The following is a 13,830-nucleotide window of genomic DNA, read 5'->3' on the forward strand; positions in this document are numbered from 1 at the left end:
AATCAACCTTGAATATTCATTGGAAGGACTGATACTATAGCTGAGGCTCCTGTACTTTGGTTACTTGACATGAAGAACAGACTCATTGAAAAAGACCCTGTTGCTGGGAAATATTGAGGACATGAGGAGAAGGGCGCAGCAGAGGATGAAAGGGTTGTATAGCATCACCAATTCAATGGACATGAATTTGAGCAAACTCCAGGAGAAAGTGGAGGACAGGGAAGCCTGATGTGCTGCAGTCCGTGGGTCGCAGAGAGTCAGACTCAACTTAGCAATGGAACAACAATATTGCTACCTCATGCTCTAGATCACCTGTGTCCTCTTTACCACTGTACATAGTCATTAGGTCTTTCCAACTACTTCTATTAGAGAACCAGTTCCTTCCAGAAGCCAACTCAGGAAACTCATTCCTAAGATTTTGCTCCTCTACAACCATTATGGGTAGCAAAATCTGAGTTAGCCTGAGTTCTAACAGAGAATCAGAACTAGCAGAATAGACATCCACACAGGGAAAAAGACAAACGCAGCAGGAGAAGGTGCCTGAATACTGGTTCTCTGCCCAGCCACGAGTTCTCCTGCCTCCTTCTCTGTCATCCCACTAGGAAGCTGAGCAGCTGAGCTTAAGAAAGGAACATGGGGGCCAGGCAGTCTGATGGATCAGGTAATTGATTGAGTGGGAACAGGGTAGGGAGAGACAGGCCAGGCAAAGATCCTTCTCACACAGCACCAAAGGGGAGTGGGAAGGGCAGAGAAGGCAGGTGCTCACTCACCAATCTGTTGGAAGAAGAAGTCATGTATATCTGGGCCTTAGGATCTTCAGGAGACAGAGAAGACTGAGTCAGGCACGGACCGAGGGATTCCCAGAGGAAGACAGGTGATAAATAGGGTGGGGCCCCACCTGACCAGACTTTGGGTGCAGGCCCAGGACCACTCTCCACATAGTACCCTGAACCCTTTCCCCGGAAGCTTCAACTTGTCCTAGGAGCCCTCACCTCCTGGAGTGTACACAGCTTTAGAATAGTCAAACTCACAGATGTTTAGGAAGCCAAGCAATTGTCCAAGCCAGAGTGTGTGGCCTACGGGAACTGGTGGGCCCAACACCACCTTGTTCAGACTCCTGGTCTACTGGATCTAAAATAGCAACAGAAGGCCTGACCCCTCAGGAACCCAGCATCAGCAGCCAGGCCAGCAGGGAAAAGGGAAGGCTGTCCGGGAAGATGTAGGGAGCACCCCTCCCTGCAAAATAAACAAGTAAACAGTAAAGTAAAATGACTGCAGACAGTACTAAGTACTAAGAAGGGAATAAGCACAGTGCTGGGAAGGAGACTGACAGGGAGGCCCTGCTTGGATAGAGAGACCCAGGATGAACTCCTGTTGGAGAGGACATTCAAGGTCAAACCAAAGGAAGGTTTGGAGCTGGCCCTGTGAAGAGAAAGGGGAAGGGCATTCCAGGTAAAGGGAGCAGCAAGCAGAGTCTGGAGGAGGAAAAAACTTGGTGTCTCCCAGGAGCTGCCACTAGATGGGGCAGTGGCCTGAGATAAGGTTGGAGGGAGGGTCTGGAGGGTGCTGTATGTTCTAAGACAGAGAGGATGGAAAGGATGATGTAGAGAAAGCAACTGTCACCACGCCAGCACATAGCAAGTCATATACAATGAATGAGAGTCAGGTATTAGCAAAGCTGGAGTTGTAAATTTAAGGTGATGGTCTTAATTCTGACATTGACTTGTTTTGTGTCTTGAAAAGTCCACTATCCCTGTTTTCTTGTCTGTAAAACAAGCTTCATAACACATGATAAACGTAGGAGTAGTTCTCATTGTCCTTTGGAAAGGATAAGCACTATGGAAACATTGAAGAGACAACTTTAAAACCTTTACCGCTTTTACTGCCAGCATTGTGCAGAGTACGGAAAAAGGATACTGTGCTTTCTCAGAATCATTTCTGTATCTAAATCCAGGCAGAAAGAGGTGATATAGATTTGTTCTTGTTCAGTCCCTCAGTCGTGTTTGACTCTTTGTGACCCCATGGACTGCAGCTTGTCAGGCTTCCTTATCCTTCACCATCTCCTGGAGCTTCTTCAAACTCATGTCCATTGAGTCAGTGATGCCATCCAACCATCTTGTCCTCTGTCATCCCCTTCTCCTCCTGCCTTCAAGCTTTCCCAGCATCACTGTCTTCCCATAAGGTAGCCAAAGTATTGGAACTTCAGCTTCAGCATCAGTCCTTCCAAGAAATATTCAGGATTGATTTCCTTTAGCACTGACTGGTCTGAACTCCCTGCAGTCCAAGGAACTCTCAAGAGTCTTCTCCAACATCAGAGTTCAAAAGCATCAATTCCTCGACACCCAGCTGTGTTCATGGTCCAGCTCTCATGTCCATACATGACGACTGGAAAAACCATAGCTTTGACTTTACATTCCCCCATTGGTAAATAAGGTCTCTACTTTTTCATTTGCTGACTAAGCTTGTCATGGTGTCCCTTCCAAGGAGCAAACGTCTTTTAATTTCATGGCTGCAGTCACCGTCCACAGTGATTTTGGAGCCCAAGAAAATAAAGTCTGTCACTGTTTCCATTGTTTCTCCATATAATTGCCATGAACTGATGGGACCGGATGCCATGCTCTTAGTTTTTTGAATGTTGAGTTTTAAGCAAGCTGCATCAAGGGTGATACATAGTGACTCCTGGCTAAAATAAAGAGAACTGTTCTGTGACTTCCGCTGCATGGGGAAAGCAAGCAAATATTTGGCTTGAAAGACTTTTCCTGGAAGTTGCTGTCTTTATATGAGGGTAAAAGTAAACAGGATATGATAACTTGCATCAGCATCAAACCCAACTTTCTCAAAGGCGGAGAACAAGAAGTGCCTCTAACCTCCCCACAACAGTAGTCACTTCAAGCTGCTGCCTTGGAAATTGACTGCATTTACTCTTTCGCCTTTCTGTTGCCTATAGTCTGAACCAGGAGGCATCCTGAAATAAAAATATTAAGTTTCTTGTTAAAGTATGGCACTAAAAACTCACCCTAGTCTGTTGAAGTTGTTGATTTAACAAGTCCAAAGTTACACTTCCTCCCTCTTTCATTCATTTATCAAATCTGTAGGTATTTATTGAGGATCATCAGTAGGTACTGTCTTCTGTACCAGATTATGGAAATTATAAGGACATAGAATGCTTAGTGACAACTTTCAAGGAATCCTTGGTTGGGTTAGGTGGGTACCAAATGAATGGGAAAAATATTTACTGGTTAATAAATATTAACCACAGTTGACAAAGTATTTTTAAAGACTTTAACGCATACTCTACAGGTGAGTAGTCTCACTTTGTAATAAGCTCATTGAAAATTCTCCATAAACATCATTTTCAGTGATTGCTACAACTAACCACAGAGTTTGCCAACACTTTCTCACAAAGGCAGCTCTGAGGAGTGAGGCTGCGTTTGCACCAGTACATGAAGTTGAAAACCTGAAAGACTCTCCTGCTACTTGGAACACTGGGAAACAGATCAAACAGAAACGCCCTTGGAAAATTAGGCTGCATTCATGTATGGACAGCAGCTCAACCCACTCCTTATCTTCTCAGGCTCATGGTTAACAGCAAAGCATCTGGAGCCAGACTGCCTGGGTTTGAATCCTGGTTCTACCTCTTACCAACAGAGTGACACTGGGCAAGCAACCAGCCTCTTAGTGCCTTCATTTTCTTGTCTAGACTATAGGGATTTTTAAAATCTGCGTTGTAGGGTCGTTGTGGGATAACATATAAAATGTTCTTTGTTTAGTGCCTAGAACGTAGGAGGTGCTCACTAAGGTTAGCTATTATCATGCATTTGAGCCCAGCTCTACAGAAGCCAAGGACTGAGGGGGGCAAGGGTAACAACCAGAATCCAAATCCAGCTGCTCCCACTTCAGAGTTCTTTTCCTTACTGCCCCTGTGCTGTGGAGAAAAGCTAGTGCTGAGTCAAGTGAGGAAAGAGTCAGGGTCCAAGAGTCCTTGTGTGGGGCAGAGAGGGGGATGGAATGCAACCAAAGAATGAGGTGAAAGTGGAGAGGAATGAGTGTAAGCGGTTACATGCCGTGGAGTTTGGACAGGGCTCAGGATTTAGGGGACAAAGAAAAGAACTCTGGCCTCATGGGTTGTGTAATAAATCCCCTGTCATGAGGATGGGCAAAGGAGGAGGGTGTTGGGATTAAGAGGGTGTTGGTTCAAAGAGCAGTGCATAGGAAATGGGGCCCCTTTGGGAAAGCTTTCCAAAGAATTCTTCCTGAAATGTATGGTGTCTTACTTTCTGTGTTATAGCTGTTGGATATGACCTTGAAGGAGATAATCATGGGAAAAGTGAGAGGCGTGTTGAGTTGTAGATGATGTCCTCAACCCGTGCTTTTTCATGTATGACATCCGCGGGTTTGCCAATACGCAGAAAATTTTCCTACCATTTGCCAACCAGTGTTCTCAAATCCATCCTCCAAAACCTCTTTATCTTTTAATTTTCACCTTCTCCAGGGGGCCCAAGTCTACTATTCATTCCTTCAGTATACCCTTTATCATATTTTATTAATTCATTTTTCTATATTAAGGCACTAAACCATGAACTCAAAAGACACTAATTTTTGAGTGAATGAATGACTATGAATGAATGAATAATTGTCAGAGGTATTCAGAGAAAGGATTACCATCCTCCCTTTATGACTTTTGCAGGAGAACTGTAGCAATTTACCAGAAACTTGGTGACTTAAAACAATATACATTCATTGTGCCATAATTCTTGGGGTCATAGTATGAAATCAATATCACTGGGCCAAATCAAGATATTGGCAGGGCCATACTCTCCCTGGAATCACTAGGGTGAATTCATTCTCTTCCCTGTCCACACAGCTGCTCCTCATGTACTAGTTGTAGGCATATTTTGAATTTGAAGCTCATCCTGATCTTAGGATGGAGCACGGAGCTAACTTGTTATTGGTAGAAGAAATCATAGACTTAATCTTATATTAATTAATGGATGTGGTATGGGTAGAAGAATTCAATCTGCTAATATTAAGACAAGCAATAGAACTGATGCAATGATAAATATTAATACAGAGGAAGCTCATGGGTATAAGGATTCTTTAATAATTTTACAGCATCAGCAATTAGTATTGGTATTCCATAGAAAGCAGTAAACTAGATCATTTGTGAAGTTATGCACACCTGAAAACTTTTGGAACCATTAATATTAGGAATGCTATGGCTAATTAAATAGGAATAGCTAGTCACAGGGCTTCCCAGGTGGTGCAATGGTAAAGAATCCGCCTGCCAGTGCAGAAGACGGCCTGGGACAGGTTTGATCCGTGGGTCAGGAAGATCCCTGGAGGAGGAAATGGCAACCCACTCCAGTATTCTTGCCTGGAAAATCCCATGGACAGAGGAGCCTGGAGGGCTATAGTCCATGGGGTCGCAAAGAGGTGGTCACGACTGAGCAACTCGGCACACTCGAACCCACAGACAGCTAACAGCACGTCATTACTAATGAACATATTGTTAAGAAGAATTGCCCCTCTGAATAGAAAGGTTGAAGTGTTATACAACTACCAGGCTTTGCTACCTTAACAAAGCCATCTTGGAGTAGACTAATGTTTATTGTTTTGATTCAGATGATTTCATCTATTTAATAGAAAAATCTTTCAAAAGAAAGGCTTTATGTCTTTTGCCCTTTTTAAAATATAGAAGCCTGCAAGGGATGGTTTGCTGGTTAGTGCTAGATTTCCAATATTTAGCAAAGATATAGGTAGAGTTTTAAATGATCATCCTATTTTTTGCAAACCTGGCTCATCATTTAAATTACAAATAATGGATACAAAACATAAGACTAACCCACTGTGGTGGGTTGCCGTTTTCTCTTTCAGGGAATCTTCTCGACCCAGGTATCTAGCCAGAATCTCCTGCATCTCCTACACCCCAGGATTTGTTTATTTTATAACTGACAGTTTGAACCTATTGACTCAACCCATTTTGCCTTACCCCCATCCCCCACCTCTGGCAACCTCCAATTTTTTCTGTGTAAGTTCAATTGCTTTACTTTATTTTGGATTAGACATTTAAGTGAGTTGATGTCTCACTTAATGAGACATAATTAACTGAAATATTAGCATAATGCCCTCGAGTTTCATCCATGTTGTCACAAATAGCCAGATTTCCATCCTTTTTTATGTCTGAATTACATTCCAGTTATACATATGTATATATGTGCTCAGTCGATTCAGTCATGTTTGACTCCTTGTGACCCTATAGACTGTAGCCTACCAGACTCTTCTGTCCATGGGGATTCTCCAGGAAAGAATACTGGAGTGGGTTACTATGCCCTCCTCCAGGGGATCTTCCCAACTCAGGGATCGACCCTGTGTCTCCTGTGGCTCCTGCATTGCAGGCGGATTCATTATCACTGAGATACTGGGAAAGCCTCTGTCTCTCTCCTTCTCTATATGTGTGTATATGTATATCTATACATATCTATAGAACATGTCTTATCCATTTATAAACATTTTCTTATTCATTCATCCAACAGGTACCACTTAGATTGTTTCTGTACCTTGGCTGTTATTAACAACATACTGTTTTCCATAGTGGTTTCACCAAGTTACATTGCCACACATAGTGCACTAATGTACCCTTTTCTCAATATCCTTGCCAACACATTTCTTCTCTTTTTGGTAATAAGCATTTTAACAGTTCCGAGGTGATAACTCATTGTGATTTGACTTGCATTTCCCTGATGATTACTGATATTGAGCACCTTTTCATGTATCTGTGGGCCATCTAAATGTTTTCTTTTGAAAATGCCTATCCAGATCTTCTACCAATTTCGAATCAGATATATGTCTGCTATCGATTTTATGAGTTCTTTATCCATTTTGTATGCCAAGACTTTATCAGATATATGAATTGCAAATATTTTCTCCCATCTGGTAGGTTGCCTCTTCATTCTGTTGATCACTTTCTTTGCTGTGCAGAATCTTTTCAGTTTGACCTATATGTTATATCTCACTTGGTTACTTTTGCTTTTGGTGTTAAATCCGAAAAATCATTGCCAAGACTGATGTCAAGGAAGTTATCACCTATGTTTTCTAATAAGGGGTTTTAGGATCTTTTGAGCTTATGTTCAAGTCTCTAATCTATTCTCAGTTAAGTGTAAGATAGTGGTTCACTATCATTGTTTTGCATGCTACGGTCCAGTTTTCCCAAAACCACTTATTAAAGAGATTGCCTTTTTCCTATTGCATATTCTTGACTCCTTTGTCATGAATTAACCAACCATACGTGTGTGGGTTTATTTCTGGGATCTCTGTTCTATGTCAATGATGTATGTGTTCATCTTTATGACAGTACTGTATCATTTTGATTACTACAGCTTTGTAGTAGGGGCTGAAGTCTAGGAGCATGATACCTCCAGATTTGTTCATTTCTCAAGATTGCTTTGGGTATGTGGGGACTCTCATGCTTCCACCTTTTAAATTCTTATTGAATTCAGTTTGTTAATATTTTGTTGAAGATGTTTGTATCTATATCCATCAGATATTGACCTGAAAGTTTCTTTTCTTGAGATATAGTTATTTGGTTCTAGTACCAGGGTAATACTGGCCTCGTATAAAGGGTTTGGAATTCTTCTCACCTATTCTATTTTGATAAGAGTTTGAAAAATATCGGTATGAATTCATCTTCAAAGGTTTGGTAGAACTCACCAGTGAAGCTGTATGGTCCTAGACAATTTATTTATTGAAGGTTTTTGATTACTGATTGAATCTCCTTCCTAGTAATCAGTAAGTTTCGGTTTTCTCTTTTGGTCATCTTTCAGACTTGGTAGGTTGAACGATTTTAGAAATTTACCATTTCTTCTAGGTCATCAAATTTGTTGGCATGTAATTGCTCACAGTATTCTCTCATGTACCTTGTATTTCTGTGGTATCAGTTGTAACATCTTACTTTTTTTCTTGGTGAGTCTAGCTAAAGTTTTCTCAGAACAAAGCAACAAGTTTTAAAATACCATTTTTTTTGGTTTAAGAATAGATTGCAACTAACAGTGTATTAGAGGCTCCCAAGCAGCCTGTAAAATCTAATTATATAATTGTTTTCAATCATAGTATAAAAGGGGAATGACTAAAACTACTCCTGCTACAACTGTAGTACTTCAGTGAAGTAGGACTGAAACTGCTGCTGGATCCTCTATGAATGATGGAAAGTGAGGGCTGTAGTCCAAGTTGAGCACATTTTCTGGTTGAAGCTCAAGTTAAACTTATTAGTTGGAAAATATTTTAATTAAGATCAAGGATAAAACTTCAGTGAAATGCTCAAGCATCTGAATAGGGAAGTAATTATGAATTGATATTGCAAAATCAATCATTTCAATGTGATCATAGGGCTTCCCCTAGAGGAAGAGACGGTAAAGAATCTGCCTGCAATGCAGGAGACCCAGGTTTGTCACTGGGTCAGGAAGATCATCTGGTGGAGTGCAAAGCAACCCACTCCAGTATTCTTGGCTGGAAAATTCTATGGACAGAGAGGCCTAGTGGACTACAGTCCATGGGGTCAAAAAGAGTCAGAAAAGCCTGGAGTGACTAACCAGTCATTGCAATGTGATTATAAAAATGTGCTTAAAGGGTCGTTAATTAGCCACAGTCACAACCAGGAGATAGGTAGGAGATGGGGGGAGGACAGGGGACTGGGAGGGCAGGATTGGCCCGGTTTCTTAGAGCATGGTTATGGTCAGCAAGTCCCCAGGACAAAGTCTTGTTGTGTGACAATCACATGGTTCCCCGGGAAAAACCAGGTAACCTCTCAGGTCTTGACCCCTCACCTAGTCCTGGGGGCTCACTCCTCCCCAAGCCTTGTGCTGGTGTCCCTGAGTCTGTCAGACACCCCCTCCTCAGGGAGAGCTCAGGCTGTCCTGGCAGCCCTGCCCTTAGAAGACAACAGCTGTTCCTTCCTGAGTCTCCCCGCTCCCCAGGCTGAGCACCTTCAGCTGTTCTCACAGGCTTCCAGATGCTTCTCTGCCCATTCTGCAATCCCACCCTCCCTGCCAAGACCTGAGCTTGCCTAAGCGCAGACATCAGTCTGATGGATCAGCCCTGTGGGTCGACTGTGTGTGGAGACAACAGACAGGAATCTAAGATGGTGTCATGTCACAGGAAAAGAGGCTCACCTGATGCGTGGGGAGTTATGTCAGGTAGAGCGGGCCAACTGGCTTGATTCTGTGGAACACAGGACTTTGCTTAAAACTGACATTCCCAGACAGACTGATCAGCCTCAAGGATGGCCTCTAAGCAAAGGTGCGGATATTTGCCCTTAAATTGGGTCTGGTTATCTCTGGGCGTTCTTCCCTCATACAGTGTGCTGTGAGCTTCCTGGGGCTGAGGTGTCATCCCCTTCCTGTACCCCTGAACTCTGCACAGAGACTGACCTGGAGGGATGCTCAGCCCAGGTGTGTGGAGAGAGAGAGGAAGAGAGAGATGAGGGGCTTGCAGGCTGGGGAAGAGCAGCATCTGCCCACTGAATCAGTCAGCACTCAGCCCTGTGGCGGGGCGGGTGTAGGGGGTAGATGGGGTGAGGGCACACTGTGGGGCCAGTCTTTTTGCAAGAGAAGGAGCTCAGTCATTATCAGCAGAGTGGAGCTAAGATGGGGCCTGTTAGAAGCAGCTACAGAGAGACTGCCAAAGCCCCGTTTGTTCACGGATGTTGCTATTTTAGATTTCCGGATTATTTTCATTTTCAGAAATTGTGGTCTTTTTTTGGGGGGTTCAAATGTCACTTTTCTGAGCTAAGGGTTGACACATGGAACCATTAAAACACTTTCACAGATGTTCTCATTTCACTGATGGCCATTACTAATATGTAGACTCTGTAAGCAGATAATTTCTCTTATGTATACTGTATTACTCATGGTGCTTCCATAATGGCTCAGATGGTAAAGAATCTGCCTGCAATGCATGAGACCTGGGTCTGATCCCTGAAACCGGAGGATCCCCTTGAGAAGGGAATAGCTACCACTGCATTATACTTTGCAGTATATTGGAGAATTGCAATACTTACGAGAATTCCACGGACACAGGATCTTGGCAGGCTGCAGTCCATGATGCAGCAAAGAGTAGGACACAACTGAGCAACTAACACACACAGAGAGATGTTGCTTAATCATCTCTCAATTTCTGCTGGTCTAATAGAGCAATTGCAACCAAATATTTCTAGCTGATATAATACAGAACTTTTTTTCAACACCTTTGTTATGGGCACAGTTAGGAATTAGAATGCAAACTTAATTCGGTAGAACAAAGGACGTGCCCAGGAAGGATTTGCAGGCATTTGGCTTTGTTGGGCATGAAGCAATCAGAAAAGAGGATCAGGACCTCTGGACCCACTAGAGGAGATCCAAGAAAACTAGTTAACATAGCTGGAGTGTTAAGAGGCTCCTAAAGGTCAGTCCCTGCACTGGATCAGCAGAATATGGCAAACCAAATGATGGTCATGACTTTGGAGCACAGAGAAGCCCTGAAAATGCACTCAAGCAGGACATGTCTCAGTTCAGGTCAGCCCCCACTAGAACAGGAGCTCCATAAGGGCAAGGATTCTGTTACTCACTGCTGAATCTCTTGCTCCTAGGATGTAAGGAGGACTTCAAAGTAAGTCCTCAACATATAGGTATCAAATAAATGAATAACTGAGGTCATCTACCCACCTACACTTTCATATACTTGACATTCACTGTGGTGGAAACATTATGGGATGTCTGCCTAGCTGATTTGTTCCGAGATCTCTTTCATCACAGAGGGTGGGCCTTTGGAAGGTCTATTCACCCCAGCCACATTTCATTGTAACAGGTGGATACCTTGGCTATGATATTAGAATCATAGTCTTGGAATAGGATTCAACAGTGCTCCTCAGGTTTAAGGGTGGCAGAATGAGGAAACCTGCCAACCCCAGAAAGGTTGACATTCCCGCCTCCACCACCCAGACCCAGCTGTCAAGGACAGGGACTGTGTCTGTTGATTCATGACTGTATCACCAACTCCTAGAAAAGTGTCTGTTCAAGGTAGAGTCTCCTTAGACACTTGCAGAGCGATGACTGCATGGATGTACAGAGAGCAAGAATGGGAGATGCAGTCCTGGCAGCCCTCCAGTCCCTGGTTCTCCCGTTCTCCCTGCACTGGGCTCTGTGAAATGCCCCTGAGCCCCAGGTTTATTTCTGTGCTTTCTTATTTCCTACATTAATTCTGACTCTATCTTATACTTGCGAATAGAATTCTGTATTAAACTCACTCATCACTCCTATATGTACTCATGTCTTCTTCATGAACTTATTGCCTCTTTGAAAAGTGAGACTTAATCTCTATGAACATGCTCTACACTGCCTCTAAAAACAGGGATGATTTCCTGATAATATTCCATTGTGTATATGTACCACAGCTTTCATATCCATTCGTCTGCTGATGGGCATCTAGGTTGCTTCCATGTCCTGGCTATCATAAACAGTGCTGTGATGAACATTGGGGTACACGTATCTCTTTCAGTTCTGGTTTCCTCAGTGTGTATGCCCAGGAGTGGGATTGCTGGGTCATATGGCAGTTCTATTTCTAGTTTTTTAAGGAATCGCCACACTGTTCTCCCTAGTGGCTGTACTAGTTTGCATTCCCACCAACAGTGTAAGAGGATTCCCTTTTCTCCACACCCTCTCCAGCATTTATTGTTTGTAGACTTTTGGATAGCAGCCATTCTGACTGGCCTGTAGTGGTACCTCATTGTGGTTTTGATTTGCATTTCTCTGATAATGAGTGATGTTGAGCATCTTTTCATGTGTTTGTTAGCCATTTGTATGTCTTCTTTGGAGAAATGTCTGTTTAGATCTTTGGCCCATTTTTTGATTGGGTCATTTATTTTTCTGGAATTGAGCTACAGGAGTTGCTTGTGTATTTTTGAGAGTAATCCTTTGTCTGTTTCTTCATTTGACATTATTTTCTCCCATTCTGAAGACTGTCTTTTCACCTTGCGTATAGTTTCCTTTGTTGTGCAAAAGCTTTTAAGTTTAATTAGGTCCCATTTGTTTATTTTTGCTTTTATTTCCAATATTCTGGGAGGTGGGTCATAGAGGATCTTGCTGTGATGCCCAGCAGCCGACGAATGGTTAAGAAAGCTGTGGTACATATACACGATGGAATATTACTCAGCCATTAAACAGAATACATTTGAATCAGTTCTAATAAGATGGATGAAACTGGAGCCCATTATACAGAGTGAAGTAAGCCAGAAAGATAAACACCAATACAGCGTACTAATGCATAAATACGGAATTTAGAAAGATGGTAACGATAACCCTATATGCAAGACAGAAAAAGAGACACAGATGTATAGAACAGACTTTTGGACTCTATGGGAGAAGGCGAGAGTGGGATGATCTGAGAGAACAGCCTCGAAACATGTATATTATCAAGTGTGAAACAGATTGCCAGTCCAGGTTGGATGCATGAGACAAGTGCTCGGGGCTGGTGCACTGGGAAACCCAGAGGGATGGGATGGGGAGGGAGGCGGGAGGGGGGTTCGGGATGGGGAATACATGTAAATCCATGGTTGATTCATGTCAATGTATGGCAAAAACCACTATAATATTGTAAAGTAACTAGCCTCCAACTAATAAAAATAAATGAAAAAATAAAAAAATTAATACCATGAAAAAAATAAAAACAGGGATAATAGATAAGAAAGAAGCTTGTGAACATGATGCCAAGCATTTAGAACAGTGAATGGAAAAATGATAAGAGAGGCACCCAGGGAGTCTTGGGAATCCTGGGAAGGGACACCATGGGGTCAGCAGATTTGGGTTGAAATGCAGCTCACCTTGGTATATATCCTTTACAAGGGTTTCCTCATTCTTCAGTGAAACAAGATTGAGTAATAATCCCCCCTCATACAGGATTGTCTTGAGTTTTACATAAGCCTGTGAAAATGTTTTGTACTCCATGGAGTTAATCCCTGAACATTTATCAAGCATTCACTGTGTATAAAGTTCTAATGGTAGTTCTGAGTAAGAAATAATCAAGGAAACTAAATCAGATCTTAGGCCAAGTTCTGGAGAGATATTAGAAGTCTGGATCCAAGTCTGGCTCAGCAGTTCTAGTCTTTGATCTCTGTGGATACCCTCACAATTATCTTGCCATGCCTGTGCAAACATTCAGCCTTACCTCAAGCACTTGACCTTAAAACAGAGTTGCTGCTGTTTGTTACTTTTTGCTCTTGTTATTGTTGTAAAGGAACAGAAACAGAAACAACTTCAAAAAGGTTAGAGAAATTCTCATGTATTTGTGTTTACTTTCTGTGTGTGAGCAAGGTGAGCCCTGGGACCTCTGACCCTGACGACATGAAGGTTGTCCTGCAAAGGACAGGTGGAGTGTAACCCACATGCCAGCAGGAGCAAATCTTCCCTCTTGGGTACATGCCCCTGGGTCTGGGAAATTCCGACAGAGACCGGCCCTTCAGCATCAGTATGTGACTCTCTACCCACCATCCTTGAATCCTGAGAGAGTCAGGAATGGGAGGCAAGTTTGCGGTGGGTGAGACAAATTGAAAGTTGAGAGTCATCAGGAAGGGAAGGCAGCTCATAGTATTATTATTAATAAAAATACTCATGATAGTAGCAACAGCCCTCTGAAGTATATTCTCAGATCTAAAGAATAAGAGATAACAAGCACTGTTAGTAACATGAGCTGTTCTTACTAAGTGCCAGATGTGTTCCCCCACTCACCACAAATAGAGAAACCCTGCACGTAGCAACGAAGACCCAGCACAACAAAACATAATAAAATGAATAAATGATTTTTAAT

This window comes from Muntiacus reevesi, chromosome 1, assembly GCF_963930625.1.
Source record: "Muntiacus reevesi chromosome 1, mMunRee1.1, whole genome shotgun sequence".
In the NCBI taxonomy this organism is placed as follows: domain Eukaryota; kingdom Metazoa; phylum Chordata; class Mammalia; order Artiodactyla; family Cervidae; genus Muntiacus; species Muntiacus reevesi.